The following is a 14800-nucleotide window of genomic DNA, read 5'->3' on the forward strand; positions in this document are numbered from 1 at the left end:
TTTAGCAAGGCCCCAGTGGGTTAAGGATCCAGCGTTGCCGTGAGCGATGGCGTAGGTGGCAGATGAGGCTCAGATCCCGTGTTGCTGTGGCTGTGGTGTAGGCCTGCAGCTGCAGTTCCAACTCAACCCCTAACCTGGGACCATCCATACGCCACAGGTGCAGCCCTTAAAAAAAAAAAAAAAAAAAAAAAAGGCATGTATCACGTAAGGCATAAGAAAGGAAACTCTAGAGTATATAAGGAGAATGGCAAATGTTATCTATCTTCCTTCAAGGGAGAAAACACTAGCTTTTTCTTCTGTTTCTGTCAAATTCAACCAAAAGTCACATTTGAAAAAGCATCCGAAATTATCTGAAATTTGTAAAAAGGCAGAAAAGTTAACAGGGTGTTTTTATAGCATTGTGCTGGGCTTGACTTCCTATTGATTGAGCTGTTTCACCAGTCTATGGGGACAGAGGTTAATGTATAGAATTTTGTTCCGTGGAGATGTAAACAGTTTCTAGTCAGTAGAATAGATAACCTCAAAGGTAATAGTTTATTGCCCTGCTGGACATTAACCACGTTTGCATCTAACCCAGCAACCCTACCAAACACTGCCTCTAAATACCTTCTCGAGCATTCCTTAAACCGTACCTTACTGGTCCCCTCGTTAGTTAGTGAGTTGTAGGTGTTCTTGTTGTGGCTCGATGGGTTAAGGATCCGATATTGTCTCTCTGAGGAGGGGTTCGATCCCTGGTGGAGGGCTCAGCTGCAGCTCTAATTCAACCCCTAGCCTGGGAACTTTCATATGCCACATGTGCAGCTGTAAAATAAATAAAATAAAATAAAATAAAATAGTTACAGAAAGAAGGAAAAAAAAGAATTTAGGAAGACTGAGAAGGTACAGGCTACTCTAGGTAAAGGGAATTGTGAGGAACAACGGGAAAGCCTGCATCTTCTCAGGCACAGCAGAACTTGGGGGCAACATAAAGTTGGAGAAGCCAACTGAAGGCAGATTACGATGTGTTTTCAGTGCTAGGGGTAGAGCCTTGGAAAGACATGGGATGTGTATCAGTCAGAGCCCCCTGGAGAAAATGGAACCAGTAGGATGCAGAAAGACAAATGTAAGAGGAGGTTTATTACAGGAGTTGACGCATGTGATTGTGGAGGCTGAGAAATCTCATGATTTGCTGCCTGCAAGCTGGAGAACCAGAAAAGCCAGTGATGTATTTCAGTTGGAGTCCAAAGGCACGAGAATCCAGAAGCAGGTATGTGAGGTCAGGAGAAGACAGATGTCCCGGCCCAAGCAGAGTGAGCAATCCGTCCTTCCTCTGCTTCTCCCTTCTACTCAAGCTTGAATGACGCCCTCTAGCATCATTGCTGAAGGCTCTCTCAATACTCCACCTACCAACTCAAATGCTAATCTCGTCCAGAGATACCCTCACAGAAACACCAAGAAATAAAGTTTTACCAGCCCTCGGGGCATCCCATAGCCCAGTCAAGTTGATGCATAAAATCAACCATCACAGAACCCAGTTTTAGGAAGGTTGATCCAGGCACCATGTGCTGGGTGGACTGGGTGGAGATGAACCAGTCCAGAGGGGAGAGTGGCAGCTGGAGAAGAGGTGGGGGGGATGCGGCAGAAAGCAAGGATGGAGAGGCGGGTGGCCGCCCTTATTACCCTCTCCCTTGCTCACCAAGTTCCAGCCACTCAAACATGCCAGGCAGGCCTCCACCTCAGGGTCTTTGCCTTTGCAATACTCTCCCCCACCCCCAGATGTAAGTCTCATTCCCTATTCAATCTCTATTCAAGTCACCTCAACCACCAAATATAAAATAGCACCCTTGCGGAGTTCCCGTCACGACTCGGAGGAAAAGAATCTGACTAGTATCAAGAGTTCCCACCGTGGTGCAGCGGAAATGAATCTGACTAGGAACCTCGAGGTTTCAGGTTCCATGCCTGGCCTCGCCCAGCAGGTTAAGGATCCAGCATTGCCATGAGCCGTGATGTAGGATGCAGACATGGCTCGGATTTGGTGTGGCTGTGGTGTAGGCTGAAGGCTATAGCTCTGATTCAACCCTAGCCTGGGAACCTCCATATGTCTCAGAGTAGCCCTAAAAAGACAAAAGACAGGAAAAAAAAAAAAGAAAAAAGAATAGCAACAACAAAAACTAATAATTACTGAGTACCTAGGATGTACCATTCTAAATGTGATAGTTTGCATCTACATATGTTACACTCGTCAAAAATAAAAATGAATAAATAAATTAAATAGTGCCCTTGGAAATTCTGGTCGTGGCTCAGTGGTAATGAATTCCACTAGTATCTTCATGGATACACGTTCCATCCCTGGCTTTACTCAGTAGGTCAGCGATCCAGTGTTGCCATGAGCTGTGGTGTAGGTCACAGACTTGGCTCGGATCTGGCGTTGCTGTGGCCCTGGTGTAGGCCGGCAGCTGCAGCTTCAATTCAATTGGACCCCTAGCTGGGAACTTCCATATGCCATGGTTCGGCCCTCTGAAGCAATTAATTAATTAATTAATTAATTAAAATAGCACCCTTCCTCATCTCGACATTCCCTATCTCTGTTACCTTGCTCTATTTTACTCCATGGCACTTATCACCAACTGACCTGATACATACCTGTTCATCGTCTGTTCTCAACAGGATATAAGTTTTATGAGGCACGGTTTTGTTTTGTTTTTTTCAGTTCACCATTGAACCCCAGTGTCTCGAACAGGGCACCCAGTACAAACAATACGCAATGAATAAGTAGGTTGGTTCTGGATGGGAGGCTAATATGATACCAATGGCTTGAGACTATGACATGGAAAACAGTAGCCTCATTTATAAAGATAGGAAAGTTAGGATAGAAAAATAAGCTTGTTCAACTTGGAATATGCTGAATTTGAAGTATCTGTGAGATTGAAAATTCAGGACTAGTCCAGAGCAAACCCACAAGGAAGTGGAAAGCAGAATGCAAATCTCCAAAGATTAAAAAAAACTGAGAGAAGCAGGACTGAGAGTCAGGTACAAAGGGCATAACTCGGAGTTCCCATCATGGCTCAGCTGGTTAAGAACCTGACATTGTGTCCATGAAGATATGGGTTTGACCCCGGCTTTGATCAGTGGGTTAAGGATCTGGTTAAGGATAAAGCTGCTGCATAGGTTGCAGATGCGGCTCGGATCCAGCATTACTGTGGCTGTGGCATAGGCCAGCAGCGGTGGCTCTGATTCAACCCCTGGCCCGGGAACTTCCATATGTCACAGGTTCAGCCCTAAAAAAAAAAAAAAAAAAAAAGAGGAAGGGGCATAATGTAAGGCCATAAATGGGAAAGGAAACCACTAGGTCTAAAACAATAAAGAAACATTCAGGTTGAGTATGAAATATGACAGGAAAAAGGCAATTGAGGTCAAGGCTAGGAGAAAAGACCATCAGGCCCCTACAGGTTGCATTCATGTGTTGCTGGCTGTAGGGAGCCAGGAAGGACCCACCCACAGTTTCGCACTTAGGACGTGCCCTCCACAATCTAGGCCAGCATGAGACACTCAGAGTTGGGCGCATCTGTGGAGCTCATCAGGAGCTGTGATACAAAGATATAGCTTCTGCCCCATCTGGACAGGAGTGACAAAAGAAGCTTTGGGAACTGATGAGTCACGGAGGAAGAAGATGTTGCTTAAGTTGCAACTGGAACCAAGGGGATAAATTGACCCCCAAAAGTATTTCATTTAGGCTATCCAAGGTTTTATTTTTCAAATTAACATCTGCTTTTATTTATTTATTTATTTACTTTTGCTTTTTATGGCCACACCTGAGGCACATGGAAGTTCCCAGCTTAGGTGGCAAATCGGAGCTGCAGCTACCAGCCTACACCACAGCCACAAGATGGGATCCAAGCCGTGTCTTCGACCTACACCACAACTCATGGCAACACTGGATCCTTAACCCACTGAGCAGAGCCAGAGATTGGACCCGAGTCCTCATGGATACCAAATCAGGTTCTTAACCCACGGACCCACAACAGGAACTCCAACGTCTACATTTAAATGTTGGAATTTTCACCGAAAACCTCTTATTTCTGGTTTATCTTGCAGAAACTGGAAGATCTGACAACACTGAGCTCACATTTCACTTGATAGTAAGAATCTGAGCTGAACTGTAACCGCTGCCTCTGAAGGAAGTATGTAGGGTAGGCAGGGCTACCAAAATAGAAGGACCTTAGAATGAAGATTTGTTTCATGTTCCCTCCAACCCCAGGATCCATGGGGCAAATCTCCAGAACAGCTTTCCTCCTAGCAATGACTCAGGGGTCCAGGCTGCCTACACCTGATGGCTCTATTTCTTCCCTTCCTTACTTCCTTCCCACCTCCTGCCCTCCTTTCTCTTTCTTTCTTTCCTTCTTTCTCTTTTTTTTCTTTCTTTCTTTCTTTCTCTTTCCTTCTTTCTTGCCTTTGGCTGTCCAGAGGCATAGGGACTTCCCAGGCCAGGGATCAGATCCAAGTTGTACTTGCAACCTAAACTGCAGCTGCAGCAACACCAGATCCTTAACCCACTATGCTGGGCCAGGGATCAAAAATGCATCCCACTGCTCCCAAGACACGGCCAATCACACTGAGCCACAGCAAGAACTCATTTTTTTTCTTTTTTCTGATGGCTCTATTTCAACTTGTTTTGGGCTTTTGTCATCTTTTTTAGGGCCACACCCGCAGCATATGGAGGCTCCCAGGCTAGGGGTCTAATTGCAGCTACAGCTGCCAGCCTACGCCACAACCACAGCAACGCCAGGTCGGAGCCACGTCTGCAACCTACATCACAGCTTACAGCAACGCCAGATCCTTAACCCACTGAGCGAGGCCAAGGATCAAAGCCGCAACCTCAAGGTTCCTAGTCGGATTCATTTCCACTGTGCCACGATGGGAACTCCTCTATTTCAACTTGTGCTCTCCACGATCAGCAGTGAGCAGCAGCTGTTCAGATCAGGCTGCTCCATAGCTTTTTACATGCTTCCTACCGGGTGGGACACAAGCGCCTTCCTCCCTGACAGTCCATTTGCCAGAACCAGTCACATGCCCCGCAGTAGGAGGCTAAGACATGGGGAGCTCCTGGGTTTGAGGTGAGCAGTAAATGTTTCTGCCACAGAGGGCATGTGCTCCACATGCAGTTTGCCACAATGCCCAACAGCCTGCTTAAATCATTCCCATTAGCTGGCTGGCTCCTGTAGGCATCCACATTCATTGCCTTGGAGGCAAAAGGACAGGGCGGGGCCTGGGAGAGAACCTGGTGCAATGCTATCAAGGACTAGCTCACAACAGAACCCTCCCCTGGCAGGTGTCTTCCTGCCTTTCCTCTCCTCCTCAAGGTAGCTGGCTATGGACAGACAGAACCCACACCTGGGAGTGACCTAGCCATCTCTTTCCCAATCTTCTGGGCACACCCCTGACAGATGCCTGCTTATTCAGAGATGAGGATTCAAAATGCTTTTGTGAGGCGTATTTCGAATTCCTCATCATCAAGAATACTCTTCTATCTTCAATCCACTTTACTTCCCCCTGCATAGCGTTTTTCTGTTTATCCTTGTTCTACAGAGCTGACTAGGAAGAGAGCCACAACAAGAACCTGCACTATTAGGCTCTAGACAGTAGGACTTCTGATGTAAAATATTACTCAGGAAGACTCAATTTATGTGCTGTCTCTACAAAGTGCTGGATTTATCGATCTTATTTTACCCCTAGTTTTAAAAATTATTATTTTTTTTTTTAAGGGCCACACCTGTGGCATATAGAGGTTCCCAGGCTAGGGATCCAATCAGAGCTACAGCTGCCAGCCTACACCACAGCCACAGCAATGCAGGATCTGAGCCTCATCTGCAACCTACACGACATCTCACGGCAAAGCAGGATCCTTAACCCACTGAGCGAGGCCAGAGATCAAACCTGCATCCTCATGGATGCTAGTCAGATTTCTTTCCGCTGAGCCCCAAAGGGAACTCCTAAAATTATTATTATTGGAGTTCCTGCTGTGGCTCTTTGGGTCAAGAACCCGACACAGTGTCCTTGAGGATGTAGGTTCCATCCTTGGCCTCACTCAGTGGGTTAAGGATCCAGCATTGCCACTAGAGCTGCAGTGCAGATTGCAGACACGGCTCAGATCCTGTGTTGCTGTGGCTGTGGTGTAGGCTGGCAGCTGTAGCTCTGATTTGACCCCAGCCCAGGAACTTCCATGTGCCACATGGAAAAAAAGAAAAAAATTGTATCTCTTCGACAAAAGACACATCCTCCTTTACGCTGTAGTTGTAATATATGTATTACACCTCGATAGACCATAAATCCCATGAGACAATGTTCTAATATTTGCTATTATTTATTTTTCTTTTTTGGCCATACCCGCGGCATGTGGAAGTTTTTTGTTTTTTGTTTTGTTTTTTTTTTTTTTTGCTTTTTAGGGCTGCACCCGCAGCATATTGAAGTTCTCAGGCTAGGGGTCGAATTGGAGCTATGGCCACTGGCCTACACCACAGCCACAGCAACACGGGATCAAAGCAGCATCTGCGACCTACGCCACAGCTCACGGCAATGCCAGATCCTTAACCCACTGAGTGAGGCCAGGGATCGAATCCGCATCCTCATGGATGCCAGTCAGTTTCGCTAACCACTGAGCCACAGCGGGAACTCCCATGTGGAAGTTCTTGGGCCAGGGGTCAAGCCCATGCCACAGCAGTGACCCAAGCCACAGCACTGACAATGCCTGATTCTTTAACCACTAGGCCACCAGGGAACTCCATGGCACTCTAAGAATCTTGTTTCTCTGTCTTCAGGCCTCCATAATTCATGGTAATCCCACGGCCATTCAAATTATTGTTCCCCTGTATATGACACGTCATTTTCTGAATGCTTTCCAAGATTTTCTTGATATCATTGGTTTTCAGCAGGTTGACTATGATAAGCCAAGGCAGTTTTCTTTTTCTTTTTTTGCTTTTTAGGGCTACACCCACAGCATACGGAAGTTCCCAGGCCAGGGGTTGAATCGGAGCTGCAGCTGCTGGCCTACACCACAGCTCACACCAACACCAGATCCTTAACCCATTGAGCGAGGCCAGGGATGGAACCCACATCCTCAAGGATCCTAGTCGGGTTCATTAACTACTGAGCCATGAAGGGAACTCCAGTTTTTGTTTCTGCTTTTCTTTTTATAACCACAACGCTGGATCTGAGCTGCATCTTTGAGCTACACCACAGTTTGAGGCAACACTGGATCCTTAACCCACTGGTGGCTAGGGATCGAACCCACATCCTCACAGACACTATGTCAGGTTATTAACCCACTGAGCCACAACAGGAACTCCAATGTTGAATAATTTTCATTGTATCTTGTACACTGTGACTGCTATGTTGAGGAGACTCTAGATTCTGCTATAATCCTCAGTGGCAAGCAGAATGTTGGCCCCTTCAAAGATGTCCACATTCAACCTCTGGAACCTGTGAATATGTTGTTACACAGCAAAAGGGAATTAAGGCTGCAGATGCAATTAAGGTTGCTTAACTGGATGACCTTAAAATAGGAAGATTACACGTATCACAAGGGTCCTTAAAAATGAAAGAGGGTGGCAGAAAGAAAAGTCAGAGTCAAAGTGACCAATATAAGAAGGATTCAACCCAATGTTTCTGGCTTTGAAAATGGAGGAAGGTGGAGTTCCCGTCGTGGCGCAGCAGAAACGAATCTGACTAGGAACCATGAGGTTGCAGGTTCCATCCCTGGCCTTGCTCAGTGGGTTAAGGATCTGGCGTTGCTGTGAGCTGTGGTGTAGGTCGAAGACTTGGCTTGGATCCAGCATTGCTGTGGCTGTGGCGTAGGCCAGCAGCTGTAGCTCCGATTCAACCCTTAGCCTGGGAACCTCCATATGCCGAAGGAGTGCCTCTAAAAAAAAAAGAGAAAAAAAAAAGAAAAGAAAATGGAGGAAGGGAAGCATGAGTCAAGGAACATGGGCATTGTATAGAAGCTGGAAAAAGGCAAGGAAACAGAATCTCGTATTGAGCCTCCAGAAGGAACAATCCTGTCAATACTTTGATTTTAGCCCAGTGAAAGCCATTTTCTGACTTCAGATCCAGGGCTGTAAGAGAATACATTTTTACTATTTTAAGCCACTAAATTTGTGGAAATTTCTTACAGCAGGAACAGAGAACTAACGCATTCTCTGAAGATGTTCAAGTTTTTATTTTAGCAAGCAATGAAACTGGTTGGACCCAAACTAGAAACTCTCTCATAAGGTAGAGAGTAGCTCAGATCTGTTCAATTCTCTTTTTCTTTCCTCAGCTGTTTGCAGCCTGCTTCATGCATTCATGCTTCAAGGACACACCAGAGACTTGGGCAGAGTTGACACCAGAATTCTGGCTCTCTTCTTTTTTTTGTTTTTTTGTTTTTTTTGGGCTGCCCCCGCAGCATATGGAAGTTCCCAGGCTAGGGGTCAAATCAGAGCTGTAGCTGCTGGCCTACGCCACAGCCACAGCAATGCCAGATCCAAGCCAAGTCTGCGACCTAGGCTGCAGCCCATGGCAACACCAGGTCCTTAACCCATGGATCGAGGCCAGGGATCAAACCTGCATCCTCATGGATGCTAGTCAGATTCGTTTCCTCGGAGCCCCAACAGGAACTCCCTGGCTCTCTTCTTTATAGAAATGTTCCCTGACTTTCTGAGAGCAGAGACCAAGTAAATGATATCACCTAAGTGTTCATGCCAAAAACTTGGGAGAGTTCCTTCCCCCATGCCCTTCACATCTAATAATCACCAGTCTATTTCCAAAACAGACCGTCACCGACCCCTTTCCACCTCTAGCCTCACGTCTAAACCAGCATCTTCTCTCACCAGGATTACAGTAGCCAAGGCTGACTTTTCCAGTAGGCACAGCAAGTATAGAACCAGGGCCCCGCCACCCTTCAAGGGGTCCACAAAAACATTTTTGCTTGTTTGTTTATATTCTTTTGGCTGCACCCACGGCATGCAGAAGTTCCCAGGCCAGGGATTGAACCTGTGCCTCCGCAGGGACCCAAGCCTCTGTAGTTGGAATCTTAACCCACTATGCCATAGAGGGAACTCCCCCATTTTGTTTTGTTTTGTTTTTAATTAAAGAATGACTTCTAGACAGTAAAGTACACAACTCTTTAAATGTACAATCTAATGGATTTTCACATACATACATATACATGTAACCACCACCAACATCAAGATACTAAGTAACCCTTTTCAAAATTTTATTTCAAGTCATGACATTCCCTGGCAGGAACTCTTTCCACACTTTCCCAATCCACTTGTAATAAAATCCAAATTCCTGGGAGTTCCTGCTGTGGCACAATGGGTTAAGAAACTGACTACAGTGGCTCAGGTCACTGTGGAGGTGCCAGTTCAATCCCCAGCCCAGTGCAGTGGGTTAAAGGAACCAGGGTTGCCACAGCTCTGGCTCAGATCTGATCCCTGGCTTAGAAACTCCCATATGCTGCAGATGCAGCCATTAAAAATAAAATAAAACCAGTTACTTAAAAACAAAAAAAGCAAATATAAAAAAAAAAAATTCCAAACTCCTTAACCTTACATGATCCCACCCCTACCTATCTCTCAAACTTCATCTTGTACCATTTTTCTCCCTCCCTCACCAAACTTTGCTGTGGCTGTGGTGTAGGACAGCAGCTACAGCTCCAATCTGACCCCTAGCCTAGGAACTTCCATATGCCCTGCAGATGCACCCCTAAAAATAAAAAATAAAAAAAAAAAAAACCACACACACAAAAAAAATCCTGGACTCGCCAACTTGTTCCTGCCCTGGAGCATTAGGTCTAACTGAACATCCTCTACATTCTTCCAAAGCTCTTCACACAGCTGGCTATTCATAATTCAGATCTCAGTTTAAATGACACTTCCTCAGAGGCTTTCCCGGACCAGGCAATCTAAAGTTGCACAAAATCACTTTTACCAAGACCCCTTAATATTCTCCAGAGTGCTTAACACTTCTAATATTTTATGTATTCACTGCTTATTGTCTGTTTTTCCTTCACTGGACTATAAAATCCTTTGAGGCAGTTTTCCGTTGTACCCCCCAAATTGCCAGTAACAGTGCCTGACACGTGATCAGTGAAATAGTATATATGATAAAATGTAGCATTAGCTAGAGGAAGCATGGATAACACTCGGCTGTGAAACCCTAAGGGCCTGAGATTGACTGAATCGAGTCAGTAAAATGAAGGACTGAAAGAGAGAAAATCCCACGGCAGCAAGTGTTCAACATTTCTTACTTTCTTATTCCTTCTATACACGCCCAATTAAAACCGTCCTTACGTGGAACATTGGGTTTGTTTTGCTTTAACAAAAAACGATTTACAAAGACACTCAGAACCTTCCCTTTCAGGAAATCAACTGTAGCACGCCCATTCTGGGTTCCAGCCGCTTCCATTCGGTGCCAGGGAGGCGGAACCTGCAAGCGCGACCCCGCCCCCTCCCGCCTACCGCACCAGCCGGAAGTCGGCGGACCAGGAGAGCCCGCCCCGGGCCCACCCCCAGCCCCCGCGTCCGTGCGTAGCGCTTCGTAAAGCGTGAGGGGGTTCGCGACAGCCCTGGCCCCACCCCTTTGGCCACATGTCGCGCCGGTCTCCCCGTCAGACGCCGCGCCACCTCCTCGCGCTGCTTTACGAACTTAAAGCAGCGCCGCCCCGCCTCCCGTGTCCCTCCTCACCTCCCCGCCCCCTCCCTGTTTCGCGTCTCCTAGCCCGACGCGCTCGCTATACTCACGTGACTGCCTCATCCGGGTCCTTTGCGTTCTCTCTCCCTCTCCCAACATGGCGGCCTCAGGTGAGTGAGCGGCCGAGCGCGGCCAAGGACCGGGCTCCGAAGCCACTCTCTGAGCCTGATCCACGGATTCCCTAGGGTCGGGGGGTGGGCGGCACCGCCTCCCTTCGGATTTTGGGGCCGCGGCAAGCTGGCGGCTTGGCCGTGTTAGGCTATCGCCTCGGGATGTTTGGGGGAGGGGAAGGTGTCCTTCCCCTCCCCCCTCACACCCTTTTCACCCGGTCTGCGCGAGGTTGGAGTGGGGAGTAATGGTGGACTCTGGCTTGAGTTGGAGTGAGAAGGCGCAGAGAGATTCGCGGGAGATCTGAGGCCTTCTCATAGACGTGAAGCACTGTGCCCGCGTGGACGAAGGAAGGAGGCGGTTGGCGCGCGGACCGGTGCACACTAGGCCAGGTTTCCGAGGCGCGAGGCCGTTGCGGACGGGAGTGGGGGCAGGGGAATAAAGGGGGGGCAGTTAGAACGCGAGCGCGAGTCGGTGGAGGGGCGGAGGAGGGAGGCGGTGCGCGTGCGCGGTAGCAGAGCCCAAGGTAGTGGAGACGGGCGCGCCTTAAAAGCACGCGCGAGAGCCCAGATGGGAAGGTTTTATACGTCTGTGTTGCCTTCTTTTAGGTCCTTCCACTTTTCTATTCTTCCCCTTTTGGAGTGTGACCGGCCCTTATATTCGTCCAAGGGTAAACGTGTTAGGTTTGGAGATTGAAGCTACTAGAGTTAGGTGGGGGTGGGGAACCCAGCTTGGTGCGCCCACGTGTTGGAGGAATGGAAGCAAGGGTGGGGACCTAGATTTCTAGGCTTTTTTCTTTATTCAGTCCCCACGTTTTTACTGAGTGTAAACTATGTATGTCCCAGTCACGGTTCTAGGTACTGGAGGTACAGTGGTGAACAAGGTCAGATCCCATGACAGCTTCCACTTGGGTTGAATTTTGATAGCCTCAGTGATAGGGTTTGGCGCACTTCTTTTACAGATAACCGTATAACTAATATGGGGTTGCTTTAAAATAATATTATTGGCTGGGGTTGGTTTCATTTTTAGATTTGGGGAGAGAGAATATCACTGACATGCAAGTCTACTTGAATTTCTGATGGACTTAGCCAGTGAGCTGTGCCTACATTTTGTAGCATTAATTGGGGGGGGGGGGGGGATGGCTGCTTCTCCCTGGAATGATCCTGCATTGGACAAAACATTTATTGAACAACTATCATCCCATGACATTGATTTCTCACCAGGAATTTCCCTTCTGTATATGTCTTTGGAAAATGTTGAGGGAATTGATGTGTATTTGAACTTAATACCTTTCATTAATGTAGCACTTGACAGTTAACCTAGCACTTTTTATGTAAGTTGGCTACTTTGATGTTCTGTGAGATAATGTAGGCAGGTGTTGGTAGCTCCCATCTGAGGAAGATGAAATTATTTGTTCAAGGTGACATTGCATGTGATGGCAAAGTAAGGTCGAAATCTTGAGACTTCTGATCCCTCTTGTACTCTTCTCGGTTACCAACTGGGAAAATAACAAGGTTGGCTTCCATAAGTTAGGTGTGCCCGAGAGTTTCATCTGAAGTAAGGTACATATTTGGCCTTAATTTGCTATCTTTGGTGGCTTCATGCCATAATTTAGTGAAAAGCTTTTATTCCCTTTCTCTATAACATTTGTGGAATTCTTAGAGGTGGAAGACAATTTAACAATCTGTCCTTCATTTTGCAGAGCTGAGTGAAATCTGTACTGGTTAAATGGATTTGCTTAGTGAGGCCTCCTCCTGTGCTTCCATACTTATTCTACACCCTTCAAGCCTCATTTCCTTTAATTCGGTTCCATAAATCTTTTTAGTTTGGGTAGTATGTGTAAGGGACACTATGCTAGTATCTAGGCACAAGCTTACCTCTTGAGAGTCTGCCCTTGAGGAATTAATCAAATTTCCCACTTGTAATCTTTTTCCCATGACATTAACTCTGAGTCTCCACTATTCCTAGATATGACAGTATTGAGTGTGTAAAACTAGTGTATTTTCATTATATTTCTTGACACCCAGTATTTTGTTGAAAAAAACATCTAATATTTTCTTAGTGAAAATACATGATAAAACTTCATGGGCTTCTTTTGCCATTAAATGAAACCAAAAAATTCTTTGCTGTAATACCAGTATCCAATGTGACCCATTATTGACCTTCAACAACTGGAAGCTATTGAATCTGTTCTCCTTGCCTGTAGGGGAGTGAATGTTTTTGAAGGGGGTTAAATTTTTTGAGATTAGACTGCTTTGAAATTGGGAATAGTGTACCTATGCCCACATTTCAGAATGCCATTATGTATGTGCCATCTTGTTTGATTATTTTTTATGAGGAGAGGATAGTCTGATGGTTGTTTTCATACAGTGCTGACCCCTATGGTGAAAAATAGTTTTCAGTGGTTTACCATTATATGCTATTCAAATGTTACTTATTCTCACATCCTGTTTTCTACCATATGTTTGTTATTCTGGGAGTAAGATACCCAAGTTCAGAAGGCCAGTTTTCCTTAATGAAAATTCAAGTACAAATAGGAAAGTTATCAAGGTAAAACATCGTATTTCTATGTCACTTTAAAAAAAAGTATATATACTTTTGGACAGCTTTGAGGTAGGTGGTAGGTATAGCTTGAGATATATATATATATATATTATAGCTTACCACATTGTATTTGTGTCAAAACATCCTAGAATTTACTGTTTTTGTGATCCTGGGGAAGAAATTAACTAAAGGTTTTGTTTTTGTTTTTTTAATCAAGTGCTTGCTTGTAATTAAGTATGTGTATGTACATTTATAAGTGCAGACAACAAAATCAGTTTCTTAGATTTGTTAGGGATATTACTGTAGTCCTGAGAGTAGGAAAATGCCTAAAACAAGTTATTCTTAAATATCTCTCCAAGTAAGTGATCAAATTGAGTATGTGTGGAGAGGTAAGGAAAAGGCAATATGGCATTTTCCTCAGATTGTGTCTGTGCGAAGCTGGACAGAGAAGAAAGGTCCCATAACAACTGAACATAGGGGTCAAGGTGGTGAAGCTTATTGGTTCTTAGTCTTGATTCTCTGCTGTGCTAAACAATACCACAGTAGGACTTGAGGCCTCTCAGCATCGTGATACTGCATTGTATGAAACATCTTTTCATGCTAGGCTTTAAACAGCAGTAGATTAGTTCTAGACACTCTGGTATTGAGTGGGTTGCATTTATACAGTATCCTTTCTTTGAGGAAACTTTATTGATCATTAATTTGTTTCCAATTGTGGAGACTTTGGCAGGATTCACTTTCCAGAAAAGAAACATCTTGCCCATTAACAGTCATTTCTCCTCCCCCACACCCATCATTAATCTTACTATTTTTTGTATTTACTTATCCTGAGCATTTCATATAAATGGAGTCATCTAATAGACTTGTTGCTAATGTTCACTTAGCATGTTTTTTAGGATTCATTTTTATTGTAGGATTAGGATGTATGGATACTCATTCTTTTTTCTTGCCAAATCCATTGTATAGACATCTGTATTTTATTTGTCTCTCCCTCTCTCTCTTTTTTTTTTTTTTGGCAGAACCCTAGGCATGCAGAAGTTCCCTGGCCAGGGAAGGACCCCCTGGAGCCACAGCAACGACACCCCCAGGTCCTTAACCTGCTGTGCCACCTGGGAACTCCTTTATCCATTGGGCATTTGGGTTTTTTCCAGTTTTGAGCCCATGATGAATGATGCTGCTATGATCTTGTACAGGTTTGGGTTTTTTTGTTTGTTTTTCTCTCAGCCGCACCTGCAGCATATGGAAGTTCCCAGGCCAGGGGTCAAATCTGAACCACAGCTGTAGCAATACCACCAGATCCTTAACCCACTCTGCCACAATAGGAACTCCATTATATAGGTTTTTGTGACACTTTCTGAGTGTAATCATTAGTCTGTAATTATTAAAACATTCAGAAGAGTTGATAACCCTATAAAGTAAGTGAGGAAACTCAACTTTTGACAGA

At 45.5% G+C, this 14800-nt stretch overlaps 2 long non-coding RNA genes across 6 annotated transcripts in view; one reads left to right on the forward strand and one right to left on the reverse strand.

Annotated features, from left to right (window-relative positions):
• LOC146403186 (uncharacterized) overlaps window positions 1-11252 on the reverse strand; it is a 41469-nt gene extending 30217 nt beyond the window's left edge. For both annotated transcript variants that reach the window (XR_014803248.1, XR_014803247.1), the window contains exon 1: window positions 10755-11252. This is a non-coding gene — a long non-coding RNA (uncharacterized LOC146403186). The remainder of the gene's footprint in view (window positions 1-10754) is intronic.
• LOC100737981 (eukaryotic translation initiation factor 4B) overlaps window positions 10774-14800 on the forward strand; it is a 32381-nt gene continuing 28354 nt past the window's right edge. For all 4 annotated transcript variants that reach the window (XR_002343951.2, XR_002343952.2, XR_002343953.2 and 1 more), the window contains exon 1: window positions 10774-10814. This is a non-coding gene — a long non-coding RNA (eukaryotic translation initiation factor 4B). The remainder of the gene's footprint in view (window positions 10815-14800) is intronic.

Source organism: Sus scrofa, chromosome 5, assembly GCF_054392235.1.
Source record: "Sus scrofa isolate SSC_HxYL_T2T_F1_AM1 chromosome 5, Sscrofa_HxYL_maternal_Yorkshire_Landrace_v2.0, whole genome shotgun sequence".
In the NCBI taxonomy this organism is placed as follows: domain Eukaryota; kingdom Metazoa; phylum Chordata; class Mammalia; order Artiodactyla; family Suidae; genus Sus; species Sus scrofa.